The sequence below is a fragment of the Pleurodeles waltl genome, chromosome 7 (assembly GCF_031143425.1).
Source record: "Pleurodeles waltl isolate 20211129_DDA chromosome 7, aPleWal1.hap1.20221129, whole genome shotgun sequence".
Taxonomy (NCBI): domain Eukaryota; kingdom Metazoa; phylum Chordata; class Amphibia; order Caudata; family Salamandridae; genus Pleurodeles; species Pleurodeles waltl.
Genome location: NC_090446.1, coordinates 1,493,547,294 through 1,493,572,872, shown reverse-complemented (window position 1 = coordinate 1,493,572,872; position 25,579 = coordinate 1,493,547,294). Strand labels below are relative to the sequence as shown.

At 43.5% G+C, this 25,579-nt stretch overlaps 1 protein-coding gene across 1 annotated transcript in view; it reads right to left on the bottom strand.

Annotated features, from left to right (window-relative positions):
* Positions 1–11,014, bottom strand: part of LOC138246564 (chemerin-like receptor 1) — a 68,313-nt gene extending 57,299 nt beyond the window's left edge. The window contains exon 1 of the mRNA XM_069201243.1: positions 10,618–11,014. The gene's annotated coding sequence lies outside the window, so the exon portion shown is untranslated. The remainder of the gene's footprint in view (positions 1–10,617) is intronic.
* Positions 11,015–25,579: the final 14,565 nt, after the last annotated feature.

Below are 25,579 nucleotides of genomic sequence, written 5' to 3'. Positions count from 1 at the left end.
ACATAGAGAACATTCAGCTGGGCCGGCGGGCAGAAACCGTGTCGGGTCTAGCACCAAAGTATAAATATGGAGTTAGTTTTGCACTGAATTAGAGTAAGAAAAAATGATGCTAATTCAGTGCAAACAGAGTATAAATATGCCCTTAAATAAACATGCCAAGATTTTTAACTACCATCCACGTTGCTCTTCAAGGCCTCCATTAGGGGTGACTTATAAGTAATAAAAAATAAAGGTTTAGGACTCGGAAAATTATATTTTACCAAGGCAAAATTGTACTTTAAATCTGCATACCCAGACTGTAGTGTATATTTTGCAAATGCAGTTGCACTTTTTGCAGTTGTACTGTAGCCGGTGGCACAATGTGTGCTTCATCTCACTAGCAGCATTTGATTTGCAGGCCCTGACACAGGTTGGACTATGTAACAAGGACGTATAAGCAAGTTTAATGTACACCCAGTTGCATATCAGTATAATTTTGGGCATTTTAAGTGCTATAAATGGGTGTCCAATTATAGTAATTAGTAATGAAATATAATTTACAAAGTGCTGGCACTGTGCATTAGTAATGCAATACTTCTGCTGAGAAGTGCAGACATCGCAAAATTTTAAGCCAGGCTTAGTAAATCTGTAGATTAATGCATGTATTGCAGCTGTCTTTGGCTGACTGCATGTTCAAATGTTTGAAGCCAAGCTCTTAGAACCAGCCTTCACCTTTTCAGACGGAATAAAGTCAGTGCCATTGAACTGAATGATATTAAGCACCTGTATTTCATAAAGAAGCCAGCTGGGTTTGTGTGCACTTTCTAAGTGTGCCTTTTATGTTCCCAATGTAATAACGTACCAACACTGAGAAGTGTTCATAACGTAAAATTTAATAGGCCTAATTCACAAAGGTAGACCTACTCTTTTGTGTATGTATCTACTTTTATCACAAACTATGGGTCATATTAACAAGGCCTGTGGTGTAGGCCAGGGCAGCAAGTGCCTTGCTGTGCTGCTCTGCACCACCTAGAAAGGGCAGAAATGCGCCATAGCTACAAGATACAGCACATTTCTGTCCTCTCCCCTGGTGCTTCCATGCGTTGTGGGGATGATTGTTTTGTGCAGGAAGTACATTAATGGAGGCAATTTCCTCCTATTTGTGCTGCAGAATGCAGCACACATAGAGAGAGGAAAAACGGAGAAGTAAAGATATTTCTCCTCATTGCATAACTCTTACATCATCCTTGGGGTGGTGCAGGCTTTTGACGCATTCCTAGGATTATAAAACCTTGTAAATCCGGGAATGCGTCAAAATCCATGCAACACCCTTGGAAACGCCCCCCTGATGCAAAGTAAGGCCATGTAGCAACTTGTGCTGCATTGCCTTCCTCCATATCTACAAGGCCATAAAAAGCCACGCAAAGTGGCTTTGTGTGGCCTTGTAAATATGGCTGAGCAGCCTGCGGCACTAGTGCGTCACAAAAAGTGGTGCGACAGTGGCGCAAGTCGCTTATAAATAGGGGCCTAAGTGTGTTGTTTCCACACTCCCTATACTTATGTGTGGAAAATTCTCACACCTGGACGCTACGCAATCACAGTGAAGAACTCCACACACATAAGTATAGGGAGTGGTGAGTCTTAAAACTCAGCATGTACTTTGTGAATACCAAAAAGTAGTATACATATAAAATTGAAATTTTATTTTTGTGAATCAGGTCCAACATGTGTAAAAGAGTGGGACTACTGACCTGCAAACTCACACTGCGCCAATGTGTGACACACTATATCGGCTCCTATCACCTGGTCACCCTGTGAGGAGCCGATATCACACGGTGGAAGCGAAAACAAGCTGAAAACCACTTTAAATGGTGGATTTCCAGTTTGTTTCCAGTTTGTTTTCTGATGCTTTGGACTGCTAACATCCGTTAAGGAGTCTGAAAACAACCCGGGACAACGGCACCAGCCTCAGAAAGCTTTTTTGTTTGGAGAAGGATGGAGCTTCGGGTGGAGTTGGGGCAAAAGTGTCTCTTGGGTACTTCTCATCATGAGGCCCCACCTCCTCCTCAGCTCCGCCCCCTCCTCACACAGTGAGTGTTTTGTTCAAGTTGGCAGATCTGGGACTGTCCTTCTAGTACTGTATATGTGACATGATTTGTTCCTCAAATATATATCACCAAGTGGTTTGTTTGCATCACAATACCTGTATGGCATGCACAAATGAAAATTAATTTTAGCTGTCAATTTATTCATTGTCCATTATTTTAATTCACAATGTAATACTTACATAACGTCAACATCACACGGAAAATGAATGGATTCCCAAAACAATTCAAGGTTTTAATTACATTACATTAGACAGCAAGTTAATCTGATTTCCAAACTTTGCAAAGCAAGCGATCTGATGAACCTCATGGAGAATATCAAGCCGCAGCACACTTTCTGCAGACTATACAATAGATGGTTTGGAATGCTTCTCAGGTAGATAGCACCAGGTATTCTAAACTGGAATGACACCTGCGAAGGGTGTGCCAACCGTGTGCCCCTTAATAAGAGTAAACCTACGATCACTGCCATGTTAGGAATGGGTTGGAAAAATATTTGTAAATATCCACAAAACAGTGTGTTTAAAACACTCCCTGGCACACAAATCCTCAAACACAGATTCTCTGCTCCTGTCATAGGATTTACTCATGGCCAATATTATGCCACCTTGAACGATGTTATGACTAAGTATATGGACCTAATACTGCATGATTGCAGTTTGTGTATTCCCTGTACATGTAAAAGAAGCCACTAATGTATGCATGTCTACTAATAGGGCTTTAGCTCAAGCAGCAGAATGGAGACCACTCCCTTACACATCATAAACAATGCCCCCTGACAATAGATGATGATGACCCCTCTCTCCTGCTATTGCTGGACCTTTGGCTTCAACACTCAGATGATACACAATTCAACGTGAAAGTCTTCTCTGCTTAAGACATCCTTTGCCTCAAACACTGCCTGCACATCATCCATACCTGGATGCCCAGCGCCTGCTAACAGCCCAACCAAGATAGAATTACTTCTGTTTGGGAAGAACAATGAAAAAAGAATACAATGTGAAAAATGGTATAGGTCAGTCTATATTATAATTATTGACACTTTTTCAATAATCCGTATTGTGCTTTGAAATTCACAGGAAATACGATTCTGTACATTTTGGTGAATATTTGAGTATTCTTACAACTGTTCCAGTTGATTATTTGCACAATTTTACATTTATAGTTCAAAACAAGGTATTTTGGAGTATCACACAAAAGACAGTCAGCATGTTTTTCACCCCTATTGGCACACAGGTCTAAAACTCTATTGTTTATATGGGTCTTGTGGGATGCACATTCAGAGTGGATTGTGGAAAGGTGATTGAGTGTGCTTTAATATGTACTGTAAAACATCCATGTGTTCCTTCTACTAGAATCACACCAATCATGAAAAACACCAAAAAGCACTGTGTGCTTTGAAACCTCACATATTATGAAGACCACTGGAGTTGTGCAGCAGGGGAGAGATTATATTGCAGGATTGAGTAAATTATGTGGCAAGAAAGAGAAAATCATGTGTCGTAATGCGTCACGTTTTGTGATAGTATTACTCCATTATTTTGTGATTTCTTCACCTGCTAAAACTATCTGGGCATTGTTTTAACACCCAGATATAGCAATAAGCAACAGAAAGGTGATCAGTGAACCTTTTCAAAGGGTCTTCCATTGTGCTGAAACTTGTGTCGCTGCGTTTTTAGTAACTTTTGAACTGTTTCAATAAAAAAAAAATTGGTTAAGAACTGCAGATCGTGCAGCAGATGATGGGTTATATGGCAAATGCGGCAAAGTATAATTATGTGAAAAACTCAGGGGGTGAACAAATGCATAATTCATGTGGCCCTGCATATTGTAATTTTTCCATTACAAGTGTTTGGCAAAGAATGCATCAATAGTGTAAAGCTTTAATGTTTGGTCACAGGTGAGAGCCACATACCCCTAAAAATATACTTCTGGCCTAGGCCCCGTTGGTGGCCTGTTGGTTGAGGAGACATTGTCTCTCCAGAGGCCCTTGTGGTGGTAACAAGGTGAGGCAACCCGCTGATGAGTGATTGGCCCTATGGTGCCTAGAGCCGAGATCAATGCTAGTGAAACTGTAACTGCACTGGGAAGCCAGTGATGGGACCAGCTGTACTGTGTTTCATCCCCATCCCAGAGGTAAATTGAGGCCCATGCCACACGTGTACAATGGGATCTATCAGGGTCAGACTCGTCTATATGGCAAGCAGGTAGTGCCTCATGGACTGGTCTGACATGTCAAAGTGTGAGCCTGTTTTTTGCCTGTTTGTAGGCCTGTTTAGGGTCTGGTGGGTGGGTTCCTATTGTTGATTTTCCTGATATTAGCACAAACACTACCTGCAGAAAGCACAAATGCATGCAGTTTCCCATACCTTGTGAAATATCTATCCAGTGTGTCTCCATAAGAGCACAACTTGCAAATGCGACCCACTTTTTTAGCTACCTTCCATGTTTCCTCCTGTTCTCCATGGAGGGATTTAAGATCCCAAATGGCGGAACACTGGGAACTTTATAACCTGAACTGTCAACATTTATTGCCATTAACAATGTTTCCTGTGTCCGAGACGGCGGAGGCACATTCAGGCATAGCCTACTGTGATGAGCACACAGATTGGATTGTGCACCTGGTAGACTGCACACAGCTATAGACATTGATAGTACATTCCATTTACTGAAATGCAAAGTGTGTGTTCTTAAGAAATGCAAATTACCATGCGGTAAATCACATATTAGTACATCTAACCCTTAATTATCAATATAGCAGTGCACCCAAGACGATAAGGTAAAAAAAAGCTGCAGTGAAATCATCCGAAGTTCTTGTATCTTCTTTATTTCACTTGAAAGATCTGTTCACTCTCTTTGACATGTTTAAACAACTACACCCAACACGTTTCAATCACACACATTTCATTAAAAAAAGAACTTCTTCAGGACATGTTGGTTCAAAATTCAAAAACAATGCCTTTCCTTTGTGTAGCTATAAGAAAAATGAAGATGATACAAAAGACTTCAGGCCTCATTTAGAGTTTGGCAGAGTGGTTGATCCATCACAGCGGTGACGGATATCCCGTCCAAAGAAACATAAATCCCATTATATCCAATGGGATTTATATTTCAGCAGACGGGATATCCGCCACTGGTGTGATGGACTAACCCCTCTACCAAACTCTAAATGAGGCCCTTTTTTTGGTTTGAAGAGCTGAGTATCTGTCAGAACAAGAGGCACTGATTCTGGTGTCTTTGCCCAGTTTGAAATCTTCACAAAATGCTTTCGAGATTCCAGAGTTCTGCGCTACCCAATATTTTTACAAGAAAAAGAGAGCCTTTGAGGCACAACTACATCACAAAAAGCACAGATAGACAGTCAAATTTATAAGGATTAGAAAGCAAACAAAACATTACATTATCCAGCAGCACCATCACATGTAATTAGTAGAATTAGGAGTAGCCATCGTAAATACAAGTTGTGGTAAAGTAGCTTGATCTTTGTAGGGCGATAGCTTTATATCCTTGAACCAGTTGCTAATGCACTGTTGTTGCCCTTCCTCATTCACAAAAGTGAGACAATTGTTTAATACAACATATTCTCAAACATAAAGGTAGAAACAAAAAGATTTTTAGGTATGAGACTGATTTCTATTATTCTATTCATGCTACTTCATATTGAAAGATTTACAAAACTGAAGAAAGACAATGCTAAGACAACATACTAGAAAACTAGAGCAACAAATCTAAGCCACATAGGTAATGTAAGAGCAATTTCACTTAAGTACAACAGGGCTACATTCCAAAACCACAACAAGCATTGCCAACGCCACTAGGTCTGGCGTTGGCCAGTAGTATTTTGACAATTCCTGTTCTGTTTTGTTATTGCTTTTGCAAAACTTTTTGCTGCTGGTCCCTCATAAAAAAAAGAAAATATTGGCTAAAGGTAAAGATGTTTTTTGGTCTCACTGAAAGGAACTACTTTGTGGATGTGCTCCTTGTGGAGGGGCAGCATTTGTAACTCATGGTGATGTCATTCAGGGCTGAAGTGGGTGACACTTTGCCTCATGGTACATGCTGGAGTGAGTGGGAAAAAAATGAATGACACAATCACACACTAATGGATGACGTTCGGGTGAAAACTATAAGCCACTATGTTATGCATAGATTTAGTTAAGATCTTGGATAACACAGGTCTTAAAAAAGCCAACAGGTCTAGTATTGGCTGCCAGCCTCTTGCCTTTAAGAAAGAATGCATGAAAAAAAAGGAAGAAAGAAAGAAAGGGCCAAAATGAAGGAATGAAGGCAGGGAAAATGAAGGCAGAGATGAAAGGAAAGAAGGAAGTGAAAAATTGAAGGAAGAAGGAAAGTGGGAAAGAAACAAGGAAAGAGGGAAAGAAAGAAAGAAAGAAAGAAAAAAAAGAAAGAAAGAAAGAAAGAAAAGAAAAAAGAAAGAGAAGAAAAGAAAAGAAGGAAAGAAGACAAGAGAGAAGGAAAAAAAGGCAAAAAAGAAAGAAGGAAAAAAGAAGGCAAGAGAATGAAAGAAAGAAGGGAAAAACAAAGAAAACAGGAAGGAAGAGAGGAAAAAAGAAAGAAATAAGGAAGAAAAAAGGAAAGACAGAGAGAAAAAGAAAAGAATTAAAAAAGGAAGAGAAGAGTGTTTCACAGTATAAAATATTGGACAAAAAAACTAAAATTACAACCCACCTGTCTTTAAATAAAAATGTTGCAAGTGTACTGCAAAATAAACATGATAAAGTGTGGTAGTCTTCCTGGGCAAAATAATGAAAGAACTATTTGGGAAACCAATCTGGTGTCCTGTGAAACACCAGCAGTCAAGTAAAGGCTACTACAAAAGTAATTTACAACAGCGTTGGCAGGAGGCGGGGACTGATAAAGCCCTGCCCTCACTTAGGGGGCGTCCGGTTGTCACATCAAGCAGCACTGAGAAATGAAGTAAACACAAAAACACTGGCACTAAAGGGAACTACCTTGTGTGGTGATGTCCGCCTTGTGAAAGAGTAAACTGCAGTCACTCAGGCTGAAGCTAACCAGTCACTGAAGCAGGCTGACTCATTGCACCATGCTGATTGCTCTAGTGGGTGGAAGTGAAATAGGAATGACACAACAGCAGTCCACTGGGTGAAGAGGGATAGCTGAAAGTCCCTTAAAGTAAGTGTATTATATATTTTATTCTAGTAAAATCAGACCTATAAATGTACACACATGTACATTATACATTTTAGTCCAATAAAATCAGACCTACAAATGATACAAACAAAGCAGAATAACAAATCCTACTTTATTTAGGATATCTACCATTGCTTACATGCATTTTCAAATTCTGGGACAGTATGTATAGTCATCCTTATAACAGAGTTCAATATCTTCCTTTAAACTGCTGGAGTAGGGCCCTATCACTCCTGTGTTTAATTGCTTTGATAAATACAGAAAGAAAACAAGCATTGCTAAAGCCAGTAGGTTTGATATTTATTTGGTGTTGTAGTAGAGGCAGTAAAGGTCAAAACAATATTCTGCAGCAGCCACCAGAAGAAACAGAGGGACCCTGGGAGCTACTGTGAGAGACAGAAATTGTGGGGTGGCAGAGGGAGAGGAAGGGGAGATGCGGAAAGAGACAGCAACAAGGCTTGGAGACAGGGTCCGCGGAGCCTCACAGGGGTGGGAGGATGGGCCGGCAAAGCTCAAGGGAGAGAGGGGGGTAACACGGAATAAGTAAGAGGTCTTGGCAGCACCATGGAGGAATGAGGGAGGGTTTGGGCAGTTGCAAACCTTAACTCTGCCCATTGCCACGCATCCTGTAAGAAATGGTCAGTGGTGACGGTTCAAGAGATTTTGAGGAAGGCAACAGGCCCGTCAACAGCACTCCAGTCTAAAACAGTTCAAAAGTATGATGGAATCCTCTGATCTCGGCCTCAAAAAGGTGCCTCGGACATTTTGGGATGGTGAGTTTATTAAAGAAAGAAATGCAAATAGAGCGAAAGATCAAGACGCCTTCCCTGAAGCCTCATATGAATATGACGTTTGCAGCAGACAGTCTGAACCCAGCCACTCGTGGACGCCACTTAAGTAAGACATCCATGCTGGAGGCAGTCAAGCGCTCTAGAGGTGGCAAAAGCAAGAAAAAAAGGTCCTACAAAAAATGTAAAAAGAAGCACTGGCATGTGGCAGCAGAGCAAATTTCTATTGTAGTAATTCAGAGAACATGTACAAGTCTTAAAGAAAATCTGCCCACATCCATTGCAAGTCTGCGAATCTTTATTAGCGAAATAAAAAATCAATCTGTGAATCACAGAAAAGGGTTTCCTAAACACTCCAAAAAAGCATAGGCTGATCAAGCAAAGCAAGACATATATGTATTTCATATATAAGGCTCTAATATAGATCATGTGATGAGACCGAAACACTAAGATTAAAGAGTCAAATGTGTGCATGTTCTCAAGGCCTGGCAGGTTTGCAGATGACCTTCAAACAGATAGAGCAAAGTAGACTTTCAGCACTGAGCAAGCTATTCTGAATTTTCTCCAATAAAGTGCCCAGCATAGAAACAAGGCTTTCATGTCAGACATGCACAACTTGAAGGCATTGATATAATTAAGGAGAAACACTTCTGCAGAACCTCTGAGGCCGGTTTTACAGATCTCACAGAAGCTTTTCATGCTAAGACAGCAGCTTCAGCAGGTATTAACTGTTGTATATTACATGCTCAAGTTACAGTGTTTATGAAGTTGCCATAGAATGGGGGAAATGGAATGTAGATGGGCGAAGTGACAGTTGCTTAAGACTGTTCTCTGAGCCGGCTGTATACACATCCTACTGAATAAAGATGTAACGTTTGGATTTGCATTCAGTGATCTTTGGATGAAGAGAGACGTTGTATTAACCCTGCAGGGTGGCCTCTCTTGCAGAAGAGTTGCCACGTGGACATCAGCATTGCTGGTGCTCAATTTTATCCGGTGCTTGCGGGTGAGGCTAATCGGCACTAATTTTCGGGAGACCAGCACTTATTGCTTCTCAACAGACTTTGATCCAGAACAATAGAGAAACAAAATATAAAAATGGGAAGAAAGTAAGATGGAAAAGACAATGAATTAGTGACTAATGGAAAAAGCAGGGATGAAAAAGAACCTAAAAGAGTGAAATAAAAAGGCAGGAAGTGACTGATTTTGGATTAAGGAGTCATAATGCGAAATCAAGACTCCTCTCATAGGGCAGGACGCACTTAGGCCGATATTTATAGTCTTTTACCGCCGCATTTGCGTAGTTTTTTGAAGCAAAATCGGATTAAACCTACAAAATACAATTGTATTTTGGATGTTTGTGCTGCTTTTGCGTCACAAAATGACGCAAAGACGGCACCAAAAAAGTATAAATATGGGCCTTATTCTTTTACAAATTAAGTACTGGGCATTATGAATCCATTACGTACAATACTGGCATCAATAGCTTCCCTCCCACACAGAATAGGTGCAGCATAGACATACCCATAAGGAAGCACTTTCCTTGTTTTGACCATGGCGCACCTTAAAACTGGTGCGCTGGGTGCAAACAGGGAAAGTGTGCCCTATTATGGTGAATGCGCTGCCCTCAGGGCAGATGCAAAGGCATGCTAAACTGAGGCCAGCACATTCATAGGAAACTCAGAACAGCTGCTTCAAAACCGCTCCGTATTTCACAGTGTGGGTGGCAACCCGCCTGCACTTTGCAAGAGGGGAAGAGAGATCCACTGGCAGGGGGGTGAAATGAGTGACTTCACCCTCCTCCAGGGGGATGTCTGGGGGGGGTCTAAGGGACCCCCTTCCTCACCTCCAGAGGGCTATCTTTAGGAGGTGCACTGAAAGTTCACCACCTTTTTCTAGCACACTTTCAGTGTGGGTCCTAAAAGCATGTTTGCCTCCGTGCCCGGGTCCATATTAGGGTGCAAAAGCTCAGGCAAAGTGATTCCCTTTTTTGCAATGGACCACGTCCCCAGCAAATGAGGGAACGCTCTTTATGATAGCTCCGGGGCTAAAAGAGAGCCAGCGCTATCCGTTTTACAGAAGGGGTCGTACAAGCATTAATACCAAAGAGACCCGGGGGTGCACATGCATGTTGCGCTTCTGAGCCACTCTTTGTAACACGGCCTCCGGAGCCAAACTTCGGCTCCCACATGACAGATACCACATAGGCACCGACACTGCAGGCTGATCTCCTTCGCCGGAGTAGCGCAGAGTATGAAACTTCATTTACTCACTAAACAGGCATCAGCAGCTCATACTTCTCTCCTTCACTAAACAGGCACAGCCTGAATGATCTTTTGTTAAAATCTAATTCACAGTCAGGCCCTCAGTTAGGAATAACGCTGATCTGTGTGACTGTGGGATCCGGGGGTCATTTATGTCCTTTAATCAAATCCATTGTGACGTCAGAACATTCACTTATTCAAATCAAGTATCAACCTTTTTTACCTATTTGTGGCCAGAACAAATCAACACAAGCCAACAAACAGAAATGCCTCCTTTAGCAACTGCATGCAGATTTGGCAGACTCTTACCTCTAGGCTTTGCTCTGGTACTTGCCGCAGGAGTCCTGCCACTCGATTCGAGGCACTCATTCAGTTATTCATTCACTCATGGTGAAGAGGCTTCCTTGCTTCATGTGCACAAATCTCAGAAGAGAGTGGATTGAAGCTTTTCCACTAACATTGATACAGTGCTTTATAGCAGAACTGAGTCCTTGTACCACATCATGGGATCGGCTAGTCAGAAGGTCATGGTTGAGTCTTAGGAAAATGTGATAAGGCTTCTTCTGTTTCGACATATCCCATTTCTCAAGCTGTGGTTAGTTATTCAATACTGCCTGAAGAACGCCCATGAGTTTCCTCTTTTAAAGCATGATACAGAGGAGACCAGCAAGGCCTATTAAATAATCTCTCTCGTGGCACACACTACAAGGTCTCTCCACTGCTATTTAGTTCTGGCTTTAGCCGAGGTCTTTTAATTTTACTAAGCCTTCATCAGCCATTGGCTAGCTTCACTTTGAGTGACAGCAGTCTGCTCTTTCACAAGGAGCACATCCGCACACAAAATAGTTACATTCAGTGCTCCTTGAGACCAAGAAATATTTTTCCATTTATCCACAACTTGTTTTTTATATTGATGAGGACCCATAGATACCTTAACAATAATTTTCACAAAAACATGGCAAAAAAAAGCACATCCAAATCCAGACCTCTGAACTTTGTCAATGCAAGTTTAAAATATATTGCCCTTCCACTCTGTTTTTCTTCATTTTTGGTTTCTCTATCTCTTTCCATATGATGATCTGGCTCCCTTTTTCATTTCTCCACGACTTAATGCTCGCTGGCACTTGAGTATATGTGATGTCTGAGGCTGTTCTGAAACAGCCAGCTCAGTAAATGTATCTTCGTCAGATCACTCAAAGTTAGGGATAGTGCCAAGAAGATGCTGACAGTTATTTTTAGACAAACATTTATATCATGCACAGTTCCTCTTAAAATTGGACCTAATGCTGGTGGTGAAATGTCCTGGCCCTACACCCATATGGACACTAGATGTTTTCCTGTCTCCTAGAAGTGAATGAGGCAAACTACTCCAGATTTTAACTTCACCAGTGGCAAATGCTCTACTCTCTGCTCCATTTCATCAACCCACATCTTGACTTTGACATTTCATGGAGCTATCTTAGGACCTCCAGGGCTGGAGGGTGTATGGTGAAGGTGATCTGTGAGACAGGGTGGTCCAGTCCCTAATTTGATCCTGTGGTTGCAGACAGTGCCCACTGACTTGCATTTTTGGGACCGGCATTTACTTTTCCTCATCAGGTTGTGCGCCAGAAAAAGAGAGAGAGAAATGCTAAAGAAGGGATGGAGAAGTAAGAGAAAGATAGAAAAACAGTGCCATAGGAAGAAAGCGTGGATAAAAAAGAACATGCATCTGTCAAATAAGGGCCTGGTAGTTTATGAAGGAAGAAGGAGGCATGAGGGTGGAATCAAGACTACGCAGTCTTGCTATGCAACAGTCCTGACATTTGAAGTTCTGGTTGTAGGGCTCCGAAAAAATGTTGGGCACCGCCACTTACTGTTTTACAAATTAAGCACTGAGGTGCTCCAGTCAGAGTACATCTGGGCTATTCCAGGCAGATGATTTCTTTAGAAAGTTATGTATCAGCATGAAGAGCAATTGCTAACTCGACATTCGTCCATACATGTACAGCTGACTGCCTAATTCTGGGAGTCCTGAAGGTAATCAGTGAAAGCTGCCTTCTCATCTGGCAAAGTTTATAATTTGATCCACTCATAGAAGAGGATCATGTCCCAGCCCCCGTGCAGTTAGTTTTTCTAATCATACATGATCTGCCTTCTTACCCATGCATGAGAGAAGCAAATTGAGGGCCATTAATGGTATTCACCGAAAAAAAAGTGAGGCCCATATTTATGGGCTTTGTGGTGCAGGGCGGCAAGTCACCTTCCTGCACTGCGCTGTGTCACAGGAAAGGGCAAGAATTTATCTAAGGCGGTTCATTTCTGTTGTACGCAGGATTGTTTTTGTGCTGTAAGGGAGACCTTCAATCAATCAATCAGGATTCTTATAAAGCGTGACTACTCACCCATAAGGGTCCCATGGTGCTGAGCGAAGGTGGGGGGTGGGTCTGCGGTTTAGTTGTAGAGCCAGGTCTTGAGTTCCTTCCTGAATAGGGGAAACGATGGTGACTGCCTGAGATGCAGAGGCAGGGAGTTCCAGGTCTTCGCAGCGAGGTAGGAGAAGGATATTTTTCCAGCCGTGGTCTTCTGGATCCGGGGAATGGTGACCAGGGCAAAGTTCGGCGGAGCGGAGCTGTCTGGTGGGAGTGTAGAAGGAGAGGTGGTGGTTGAGGTATGCAGGTCCGGCATTGTGAAGGGCTTTGTAGGCGTGCATGAGGAGCTTGAAGGTAATTCTTTTGTTGATAGGTAGCCAGTGAAGGTCTCTCACGTGGCCAGTGATGTGGCTGCAGCATGGGGTGTTCAGGATGAGTCTGGCGGAGGCATTCTGGATGTTCTGCAGTTTCTTTAGTAGTTTCTGGGTTGTGCCGGCTTAGAGTGCGCCTTTCCTGCACAAAAACAATCCTGAGAGACTTTTTCCTATTTCTATGCATGAACAAAGCAAAGAGAAAAAAACATATTTCTCCTGGTTACACCTTTCCTGGCAAGGTGTATCTTTTTGGCATATTCCCAAGTTTACAAGGTCTTGAAATCTGAGAATGCATCAAAACTGATGGATGATGTGTGGAAGCACCCACGCAACATCCGTGAAAACGCCTCTCTGGCACAGAGTAATGTAACGCAGCAATTTGCACTGCATTACATTACTCAAGATTTATGAAGCCATGCAAGGTGACCATGCGTGGCATCATAAATCTCACTTAAGGTTGCATGGTGCAAGAGCAATGCAAACCAGGCCATAAATATGGTCCTTAGTCTACAAGGGCATACAGTGGTGAAATGGATGGACTGGGGACTCTCATGCAACAAGTGCCAGATGTGGGAATGTTTCATCCATTTCACTGGGCCTCCACCTACATTGATCTATACTATGTGCCCGATGAAATTTAATATTGTGTTTGTGGTGAGGTTATATGGATGAACTTAGTCTAGCCGGGTAGAGGTAGTTTTGGAAGTTAGATTGTTAGGTTTGGAGCAGCATAATAAAGAGCTCTATCCTTCTATCAATTTTGATGCCACATATATATTAAGCATGTGTGTAAGCATCCTAATCCATTTATCCAATATTAATTGAAGGTAGTAGGAGATCACCTTTAAGGGAACTAAGAGTCACCTGTAGAACATATTTAGCTGTATTGTAACCATGATAATCACATTAATAGGAAATGTATACTTTCTCAAATGTAATTGTTTCATTTACTCATTGTTGGACCTGGCCCTTTTACAGGGTCATTCCCCAGACGTTTTGCTTTTTGCCTCCTTATTTTTCTCACCTTTGTTGGCTGACGTTTTGACTCTGAGCACTTTTTCACTGCTATCCAATGCTAAGGTGTATGTGCTCTCCCTTACAAAATTGGGATGATTGGCTTATACCTAATTGGCATATTTAATTTACCTATTACAAGTCCCTTGTAAAGTGGTACCCCTATACTCAGGGCCTGTAAATTAAAAGCTACTAGTGGGCATTCAGCCCTGCTTGCGCCACCCACTGAAGTAGCCTGTCAAATCTGTCTCAGGCCTACTAGCGCAGTACCGGTGTGCACAGTTTACTGCCACAGGGACCTGGAATCTAAATTTACTTGCCAAGCCCAGAACTCCCCTTTTACTACATGTAAGTCACCCCTAAGGTACGCCCTAGCTAGCCCATTGGGCAGGGTGCCATGTATGTAGAATGCAGGACAGGTGCCATGATTGTGTGGCCTTTCCTGGTAGTGACAAACAGCTTAACTTGGTGTCACACTGCTGTGAGTGCTGCCTTCTTATAGGATTGCATTGTGAATGCCCTGCCTTATGTGTACTGGGTATTGTCTGATTTATGAGGGGTAGCGTAGGCATGTTTGGTATGGTTGTGATAGTGGTGAGAAACGCTGCTTACTGGTGTAGGTGTACATTTTATTACTATCACAGAAATGCCACTTCTAGAAAGTGCACACTAACCACCTCAAACTCAACTCAAACAAAACCGAGATCATCATCTTTGGCCCCAACAAAACCACATGGGACGACTCCTGGTGGCCCACCGCCCTAGGCCCGCACCCAGCCCCGCAATCCATGCACGCAACCTCGGCATCATCCTGGACCCCTCCCTCTCCATGACACAGCAAATCAATGCTCTAACCTCCTCCTGCTTCCACACACTCCGCACTCTAAAAAAATCCTTCAAATGGATTCCCCCAGAAACCAGGAAGACAGTCACCCACGCACTCATCAGCAGCAGACTGGACTACGGTAACGCCCTCTACGCCGGCACCACACTCAAACTCAAACGCAAACTCCAAAGAATCCAGAACACAGCTGCACGCCTCGTCCTTGGCCTCCCCCGCCACGAACGAATCTCACCACACCTCAAATCCCTTCACTGGCTCCCCATAGACAAGAGAATCACATTCAAGATCCTCATCCATGCACACAAATCCCTCCACAACACCGTCCCAACCTACCTCAACGAAAGAGTGAATTTCCACACTCCCACACGCAACCTACGATCAGCCGACCTCACCCTAGCCACAGTACCCCGCATCCAACGCACCACCACAGGAGGCAGGTCCTTCTCCTACCTCGCCCCCAAAACCTGCAACTCCCTCCCTACCAACCTTCGCAAAACCAAAGACCTCCTGCTCTTCAGAAAGAACCTCAAGACATGGTTGTTCGATCAGTGACCCTCCCTGCCCCCCTCCTTAATTCCCCCCCCCCCCCAGCGTCTTGAGACCCTCACAGGTGAGTAGCGCGCTCTACTTTTTTTTTTGATTGATTGATTGATTGCTTATGACTTTGGTGCTTTGCAGCTTGCCTCCAATCGACGTCTGGGCAGACTGACAGTTGGGGCTTTGTGCATACCTTTAAGACAGCCTGAACACGGGGAGGGTGGAGGTGTCACAGAGGTGCATCTACATATTGTAAAGCCTTCCTGTGCTGAGAGAAGGGAGAGGCGGGGCACACCTGCATTTGTAAAGGCTGTGCCTTGGCCTCATACAATAGGGATGTTTACCCCCCACTGATGTTTGGAGCCTGTGCTGGAGGAGAGAAAGGGCACTCCCAGAACCAGTTGTAACTTGTTGGAACCCCCTCTCCTCCCCATTGTAAAACACACTGTAAACCTAGTATAAGTACAGGGGAATTTTCCCCACAATTTGAACATTCTTGGGACTTGAAACTAGACACCGGTCGCTGCTGAATGAACTCACCAGGAAACCACCTGACTGCTGCTGCTGTGCTGACCTGTAACCTGCCTGGTCACTAGGAGGAACTGCCACTTTGGAGTGTGCTGTGTTCTGAGCCCTAGGGCACTCCAGAATATGGAGAGGAGCTGGCGAGCTCCTCTCAGTGCCCCCGGGGACCCGGCAACTCAAGTAGTGCCCCCGGGGTACACGCCTGCTCCCCTGTTGTCAAGGGGATCACCGCCCGACCTGGGAGGCACAGGATCGGCTCCGGAGAGGAGCCCAGCATGAAGGGAAGAGGCGCAGCCTCTCCCTTCTTTCCACAGGCAGCCGCACCGGGGACGAGGGCGGCTGCCTCCAGCATCACAGGGCCTGGGGGAGGAAAGGGAGTTCCTTTCCCCCGCCTCTGCACTAGGAGCAGGACGCTCCTTTTTCACTTTTAAATCAAACAGGCATTGTTCAAAACAACAGGGAAGGGAGACCTCGATCGAGGTCCCTTCCCCCTCGCCCCTGATTGTTGTTGGGCCTCGCCTGACCCCCACCCTGAGGACAGGGTGTGAGGAGGCCGATGCAGGCCCCCATCCGAATCGCAGGCCCCTCAAGGTGCCCGTTTCCTACTAGGAGAGGGTGCCGACCGCCTCTCTCCCCCAGGAGCACCGCATGGCCCCTGTGGTGCGCGCAGGAGCTCTTCTAGGCACTGGGAGTGCCTCTTCACCAGGAAACAAGGTACTTTTTAGGGATATAGTGGCTCAGTGAGCCAAGTATGGACTTAGGGGAATTTATATGTTTTACCTGCTTTTCCTGGCATTACATATATTTGCTAATGTTCCTTTTATGGGCATGACATGCTGATATGTATTTTTATGACTTATGATATGTTCTCTAATGTTCCTGGTATGGGTATTTATGAGGTATTCATGAGTGCATAGAATTCTTACTGTAATTCCTGACTACTGCCTATGGTGCAGAATCCTGAGTACTTACGTGTTCTAATGTGACAACTGCTTATTCTTGCAGAGTATTAGTAACTTGTGTAACGTTCTGACAACTGCTAAGGTAGCAGGGTATTACTAATGTGTAATGTTGGTCTAATTATTTTTTGTGCAATACAGTTTATTTTTACATAGCTCAGTGTTGTGTTTACTTTGTGGTGTACAGTCTGCATCACGTGTGTTGTGTGTGTTGTGCAAACGCTTTACACATTGCCTCTGGGACAGGACTGACTGCTCATGCCAATCTACCAAGGGTTTGAGCAGGGGTTATTTTGGACGTGTAACTCCCTTGCCCTGACTAAAGTGGGTAGGTTCTGCCTGGCTTAGGTGCATACCCTAGCCAACCAGAAACCCCATTTCTAACACTCATTTTGATTGTAATTGCCTAACTTCAATTTTGAATCTTGGGTTAATTTAGCCTGTAGTTAGGCCCGAGATTACATGTTGCACATTTAAAATGATTTCCAGTGTGCTGTTTTTCACTGCACTGCAGGTGCGGTTTTGGATTCCTCATGATGTTGATATGCACAAAGACAATGTGAATGTACGCCATGATATGTGCAAGCATAACAATGAACTTGCTATGCTGCCGTTGAACTCACCTGACATGACGTCCCCATCAACCCTGAGCCAGAAGTATGTGGTCAAGTAGGCCCAGCGACCCAGGCCTGAGGCAACTGATTGACAGATCACAAGTGGGGTGACACGTAGTACATAGAAAAACACGCCAAACAGGAAAGACCCAGATCGTTCCCCAGATAAGCAGCAACAACACAAAGGTCCTAGGAAATTAGACCTCAATAAAACACATTTGGCCAGAGGGGTACATATTCCCAAAACTTCATAAGGTTAGATGCCACATGAGGTAAGGAACACACAGCCAATCAGAACACAGCACACACACCACACGCAGTGATCATGCACTCCCCGTGCTGGACACCTGGACATGTTACCTGCTGGACAATACTATGTCCACATGCAGTCGAGACTCACTTGCACACTTTATCAGGTGGTCGGATTTGTGGCCTTGTGACTAGGCCAGGATTCCTTTCCTCAAATAATTTATTCAATTGTTCTATTGTACCTCAAGATCAACGTATGAAAAGGCCTGAGAGACAGTCATCAGACCCCAACTCTGCACTGCGCTCTCTCAGCCATTGTGTTTAATTAAACAGACTATTCCTACTTTGCCAGACACCCTCTTGTCTTTCATTTATTTAAGATAAATCCACATTCAAGCAACAATTACCGTGAGAAAGGTTCTTTAGTTTGTATTAGAATGATAGTGAGGTGCAGTAATGAAGATTTGGAGACAGACATGAAGATGGGACAGCGAGCAAAGTCTTCTGTACCAGGCAGACCAGACGGAGGATACACTCAAGGGTGATCAGACATGAGTTTTTATGTATGGGGGTGGGAAAATAGGGATTCTACTGGCTCCCAGAGAACACTTATGTGGGATTGGTCCATTTTGGTGACAACTTGATAGTGAGCAGCTTCTGGAAACTTTCTGTTGTTGGTTTGATTTGTGTTCCATAGATTAAGTTGAGCAGAACCTACCCTGACTTTGAGAAGACAAAACGTTTTTTCTGCTCTGCTGATTTCCCTGCTCTGAGTGGAAAGGATATATGCTTCCACGCTCATTCATTTTCGTTTAATCTTGAGAGGTTCATATAATGCTGACACCTTATTCCTTTTTTCATCTGTGGAAACCACTGGTCATTTTCACTGTTTTGTTTATGTTGGAGCAAAACCCTTTACCAGTTTCCTAATTAAGTCAAACATATTAGTGCTCGGAGGTTTCAGCTCTCAGGGCGGGCTTTGGTGCTCCTCGCTTGGGACTGTCTCTTTAAATCAAAACGGGCCCATTAAATAAAAATAATTCTTATTCCCATAAGAATGACAGACAAAATCTATTTTTCAAGTGCTTTATATAACAAGTAAATGTCAATAAACAGATTATATAAAGTTAGCAGCAAAACGTATACATTATAAGCAAAGAACTAAGTAATAAATCATAAGTAAAGAACTCAGTACAGTGCAATATGAAATCCGGCATAGATTCGCCTTCTAAGAACAGGAATAGGGCCTCCTGTGAGAAAAATGTAAACTGTTATATAGTACTTTAAGCAATTGAGTTCATAGATTCAGTCGGATTACATGATTTGTTAAAGTAATACAAATAGGAAACTGTGTAAAAGAAACTTTTCATCACAGAATACATTCAGATATATTTCCTCCTTCAGCATACTATGGTTTCGCGCCTTCTCACAGTTCTAGCTGCACCGTTTAATTGAAACAATGTTCTACAGGACTAGGGTCAGCAGGAGCTCTCCTTGACTTAGCATATTCAGGAAACTTTTCTCTGAGAGCATTTTCTGCTGACTTTTATGAAACTAGCAAAGTTTGTTTAGAATAAGAATCAACAATTGTAATCACGTGACAAATGATGCTGCCTAGACAAGATGATTGTCGACGTAAACACAGTTCAGTATTAACACTAGTTCAAATCATAGCCTGTGTTTCTTATTGACAGAATATGAGCTCTCACATTCTGCTTTATCTTTGTGGTTGTGTTTAGCCTTTTGTTCTTTATGACACTTAAATTCACATTGCTTGCTCATTTCAATATAAATGATGTGATACTATATTATCTTTTTGCCAAATAATTTGACTTGTGATTTGATGTGATTTGATCAAGCTGTTAATAGCCCTTCATAGTATGGACATCATATTCTCTGTCATTTTTGTAGAAAAATAGTGGTTCCACAGGTAGATGAAATATGTTGCTAATGACAATCAAAGGTTCACGTGACCAGTAGGGCATCCTATATGATGATTTACTAAGAGATTGAGATTCAAGATCCCTGTTCCATCAGGTTCCACAGGCTGGCTATCAGAGCAGATTGAAAGAAACAGGAATCCTACATACATAGTTTGCCCTTTCATGCTACCTGTATATTCGTAATTACTCTGATTTAACACAGTGTTGGAAAGTGGATTATTGGTAAAGGCAGGTAGGTACCTACACTTACCAACAGGTCACAACCCCACACTAGGTCCGTTCAAGGTCTTAATAAATTAATCCTTGCTTAACCCTTGGTAGCTTGGCCCACGAGCAGTTAGGCTTATCTTAGGAGACAGGTGTATAAAGCATTTAATATCAACAAAACAGTAAATAAGTAAAACACAACACAGAAAAAAACCTGACAGCAATTTATGCAATTAGGAAATATTTTTATCTTTAAAATTACAACAAAACAACAAACATCCAAAGTAGGGAACCGAAGATATGAATTTTTAAAGATTAAACATAGAAAAAATGCTTTCTAGTGTCTAAAAACAAATAGCGCCAACCGGGGCATCTGATCGCGCTTGACCGGGGCAAAGTCAAATGTTGAGGCTGAACTCAGTATAGCCCTGCTTGGATACACTGAGCTAGAGGCCTCGCTCAAAGTTTAAACTGCATACTTAGAAATTTTTCTGGAGCTTTTCTTTCTTGACTTTGTGCGGTCATCTCCAACAAGCCAATTTCGATGCAACAACATCGGATTCCCTTTCCGCAACCCCGCGGTCAAATCCTGGAAGGCTGGAGCTACAAAGCTTTCAGGGGGACAAACCTGAAATTCAAGTTGGGTTGCGGTTGAAGGTAGTCGGCTTGACTCAGGACATCGGGTCAATCCCCTTGTGGAGTTTTTTCCCAAATGTCTCCAAACTTTCTGGATCTTCTTCTGAAAGTCCCTTCTGGCCCTTGAAGTGTCCATAAACTTAATCCAAGGTTCCAGAAGTTCTGAGTTGCTTGGTGGATGTTGGGACTACAGTTCCCAGAATGCACCTTGTCAGAAACCTCAAATAGCCACTGGACACTGGTCAGCTTGGGTCTTCTTGCAGGATTATGTGCAGGGGACTCTGGTCAGCTCCTTTGTACCTGTCGCTTACAGGGAGTGCACTCCTGGAGATGCAGAAACAATGCAAAGTCATTTTCTTGGTGAAGCACAGAGTGTGTAGCTGGTGCAGACGTTGTGGGTGCAGTCCTTCAAGTGCAGACCAGGATTCAGAAGGGAAGTCCTTCTTCACCAGTATCTTCTTCTAGCAAGGATTTAAATTGCTATGAAGCTTTGCCATATTTATTTTGCTCCTGGGTTGACAAGCAGGGGGGTGCCCCTGACCAAGGAGATGCAGCGTGCTACCCTTTGGGGTGACCACTTCCTGTGAAGTGTGGCAAAAAATAATTCCAGAAAGTAACATTCTTTTAAAATCCGACATGGAGGAAATATATCCTTGGAGGTTACATCTGGCTGAGCCCACCCACTGGTGTGGCTAAGTTTCCCTAACACACCCCTTCCAGCCCCACTCCTAATCTTATTATTGAGGCTCGCATCTGGCTGAGTGGACAGGAAATGGGGGCGGTCCAGTTTCTGTCACAGGTGGCTTTCCCTCCTTTAAAAAACAGTTTGGCCATGCTACTTTCATCCTGCAGCAGTTCTCCTCTCACCAGATGCTTCCTTTGTTTCAGCCCAGGCCACTTCACACCTTATTAAGGTAGCTTAGATCAGGCTGCCAGAGACTATCAGGAAAGGGAACTGCAGTGCTGATTTTGGTAACTTTTAGAAATAGTTCTAAAACTCTTTCTTTGTACTAGTTATATTCAATCCCACCTTGGCAATTTATTGGAATTATTTTAACATTTAATTTGATACCGACTTTGACAGATATTAGGGGTGGGCGGTAAGCTCCGCTTAGCTGAACACATATCCTCCCTCAGAGTGTCAAAGGCCTTCTGACACTCTGGGGTCAAAATATCTTTTTGGGCTGTTTTTTGGGTGTGAGATTTGTCAAAGGGGCTACAATAGACCCATAGGTCTTGACAAATTTTCTGTAACCCCATTAAGGCCAAGGGAGGCCCTGACCTGAGTTTGGGTTTTAGGAGCCATCCAATCCAGGATGGTCAGGATTTTGCACTGGAGAGGCTGTACAAGGCGTCCACCCACAAGGTGGCCCAGGTGAACCACCGGTTGTTGTGTAGCCTGTGACCTGTTCACAGCACACACCCACACAGGGAGGCCCAGCATCTGATCTGTGCATGGACCCATTGAAAACCAGTTTGGGCACTTTACTCCTATCCTGCTCTGCCATCTTCTGCAGAGGTTCTCGTCTCACCAAGTGCTTCCTTTGTTTCAGCCCAGGCTATTAAAAACCTCATTAAGGTAGCTTGGATCAGGATGCCAGAGACTGACCAATCAGTGACAGGGCTGATGTTGGTAACTTTCAGAAAGAGTTATAACATGTTTTCTCTGTACTAGTTATAGTAAATTCAACCTTGGCATGTTGTTGGATTTATTCTAACTTTTAATTTGATGCCAAAGTTGACAGATTTAGCTCTTTTCTAGTGGAAATGAGACTTTATTAATTTTCAACAAAGTGTCCCAATTTTAACCTATCGAGCTAATGTACTGCAATGGGGAAAAACAAATGTGGCTACTTCTCCCCCCACCAGGGCTTATAAAACATCTTTTAGAATGTCCCTGCTTAAATTTGCACTGCACCTAACCCACAAGGCACCTAGGGCAGACTTTAGTGGTGACTAATATGCAAAAATAAGGCTGTTTGAGGCTTTGGAGGTACTTTTAATTCCAAAGTCAAATTTGGGGTCATGTACCCATGTACATGAGGGAACACCTTTAAATTATAGTGCTGGTGTTACAAGTACGCCAGTGCTATCTGTATACCAGAAGGGGCTGCACAAGCATTTGCAGCCCCTTCTATACACAAAAGTAGACCAGGGGTGCACAAAGCTGGCTCACATGCCCCTTGTACTCCTGGGCCACATTCTATAATACGCCCCCTGGTCACTAGAGTGCTTTATCAGGAGCAAAATGCTGAATACTCCATCAAATCAGCTCAGTGGGGCCTAAAAAATCTGTTTTAGACCTACCTGATCGAGTGCAGGTAAAAAACAGTGGTAACTACAGTGCAGCTGTGCTGAAGCATACCCTGACCAGTATCCTTGAGGATCCTTCGGTTGTGTGGTCCCCTTAGGCACAAGTCAACCACCCACACATTTATTAAAACACTCCTCAGGTCGAACCAGGGCACCAGGGAGAATTGTGTTTGGGGGGACACTCCGTCAACCTGCTCTTTTATGCTTATCTTCTGACTGTTTGGTCCCCCAGTGACTAAAAACTGCCACAAACACATTGAGTGTGGCTGCACTCAGTATGGGCATTTATACCACAGCCACAGGTGCCCCAAGGACCTAAGACAAGATGACCATGGCTGTGCTGAAATAGCCCAGCTCCTGGTGGAGGCCAGAGCCCTGGGAACACAGTGAAATATGCGGGTGAGTGGAAAAGATATGACAAGCAGGCTCTTCATTCCTGTGCAAGCATGGGAAGCTGCAGGGACCAAGGGAGGTCTGTGGCTCTCATAGGACTCTTATAAAAAGCACAATGACTGACTATTTGGGGTTGGACAACCACAGTGAAACAAAGCACCATAAAACATATTTGAAAAAAGTAAGAAAAAACATTTTTCATAGCTTGCATAGTTGCATACAAACATCTCTTTTATTAATTAAAAGTACATTAATGGACAAATAGCTAAATACCACACTCAAATTACTAATATTTACAAGATTGCAGGTGGAGTTATAACTTCGAAACCCCTTCTCCAAGATCTTTGCAACATAACGAGGGGGGCTAATCCCCAAGGTGACTAATCCCCTAGCCTATTCCCATTATTTGTGAGGCATCATCTGACAGCTTTTGTGCCAGCAGGCCCTAACCCATAAAGCCGCAATTTTCCTGTATATGCCTATTATATAACTTCAGGAAATTTTCACTATTCCTGCTTTTTCATGGTATTCTATCAAAACGAAAAGAGCACTAACAATGCCAAAGACTCTTTCCCGCTGTGAAGGATTTCCTCACGCTCGCCGCAAACTCCATACCCATCACCCCCTCATAGGACCTCTGCACCAGGCTCACTGACTTTCTCAACAGCAAGTTCAGCAACATATACATCAACTTTGAGCCACAGCTGGACTTGCCCATCCTTAATGCTATCATATCCATCAAGATCCAGCCTCAGAGTCCCACATGACCACCTGACACAGCATCATCACTTCGAGATCTGTAATAGCCATGCAGCTCATCTATTCTGAATATATTGGGCCCCTGCCGTCTACACATCTTTATCAAAGGACTGGACCTCATCAGCTCAGCTCCAACCCTAATACTAAACAACTCTATCTACAAAGCCACTGTCCCAGATGCCAGGAAGAATGTCACAATAGTACCTCTTCCAAGGAAACACCCATCAGATCTGAAGCCACTGGCCAACTACTATCCAATATTCTTGCTTCCCTATCTTGCAAAAAGTCCTGGAGATGATCATCAACAAGCGACTAGCAAACCACCTTAATGACAACAACCTCCTCGACACAACTCATTCTGAATTCAGGCCAAAGCACAGCACCTAAACTGCCCCCATTACCACCTGATCATATATATGAGAGACACCACAGCCATCATCCTACTTGATCTATTCCTCAGGAAAGAACAAACAAAGCTTGCATACAAGGAGCTGCACTCTGCTGGATCTGCGCTTTCTTCACAGATCACACAGTCAGTCAGCCTGGCTCCCTACACCTCATCCACCATCATGCCCATCTGTGAGGTACACACAGATCATCTCTAAGCCCCACAGTCCCTACTTTGTCACTTTCATAAACATTATCAGGACCCACGGAATCAACATCATCTCCTATGCTGACGACTGTCAGCATCAGGGCAGTGCGCGCTCTACGGGCAACTAGAATGCAAAAACCTAGGAATTTCAAGCAAACATAATTAATGCATTGTGCTGATATGATGTTGTTAAACCTTTGATTAAATTAAATTGATCTGCATTGCAAAGTTTAATCTTGAAGACTTATGTTCAACATGCATATAAATACTGTTCTCATGTAATGTACTGCTGCAGGCTTTCAGACTGTGTCAGGGTGTGGTCCCTTTCCAGAGCCTTCTAGATGTTTTCCCTGCAGCATGCCTGGGTGTGGTTTGTGGGCTTGGCCAAGACTCTATATAAGGGAGCCAGCCCAGCTCCACGTGCTCACTATTCAGAGGTCCCGGTGCAGAGCAGCAGCAACTTCCTGAGCTCCTGTTCCAGCGGCCTACTTTGATCTTCCAGGCCTCGCCCTTTTTTCACTTAATTTGCTGATCCTAGATCAGGGCGGTAAGACGGAGGTCGGGCTGGGCCCCCGACTCCATTATCGAAGACGCTCGAGTTCTTGGGCCTAATCTTTGCATGATTAATGATTTGAGTCTTGTGCGTGTGAGTGTATGCTTGGATGTTTAATGGCATTTGCATGTGGATACTCGAATCGGCAATACGCGCAATTCTTTTCTCGTGCTTAATTCATGTTATTCATTGTGCGCTACCATTCCTTGGCAGTCACATGGTGGCCTACGAATTGGCAAGACGCGCAATTCGTTTTCTTGTAATTTAACCCTTGATATTCATTGTGCGCTACCATTCCTAAGCAGTTACATGGTGGCATTCGAATCAGCAAAACCCGTGATTCTTTCCTCGTGCTTAATTCATGTTATTCATTGTGCGTTACCATTCCTTGGCATTTATATGGTG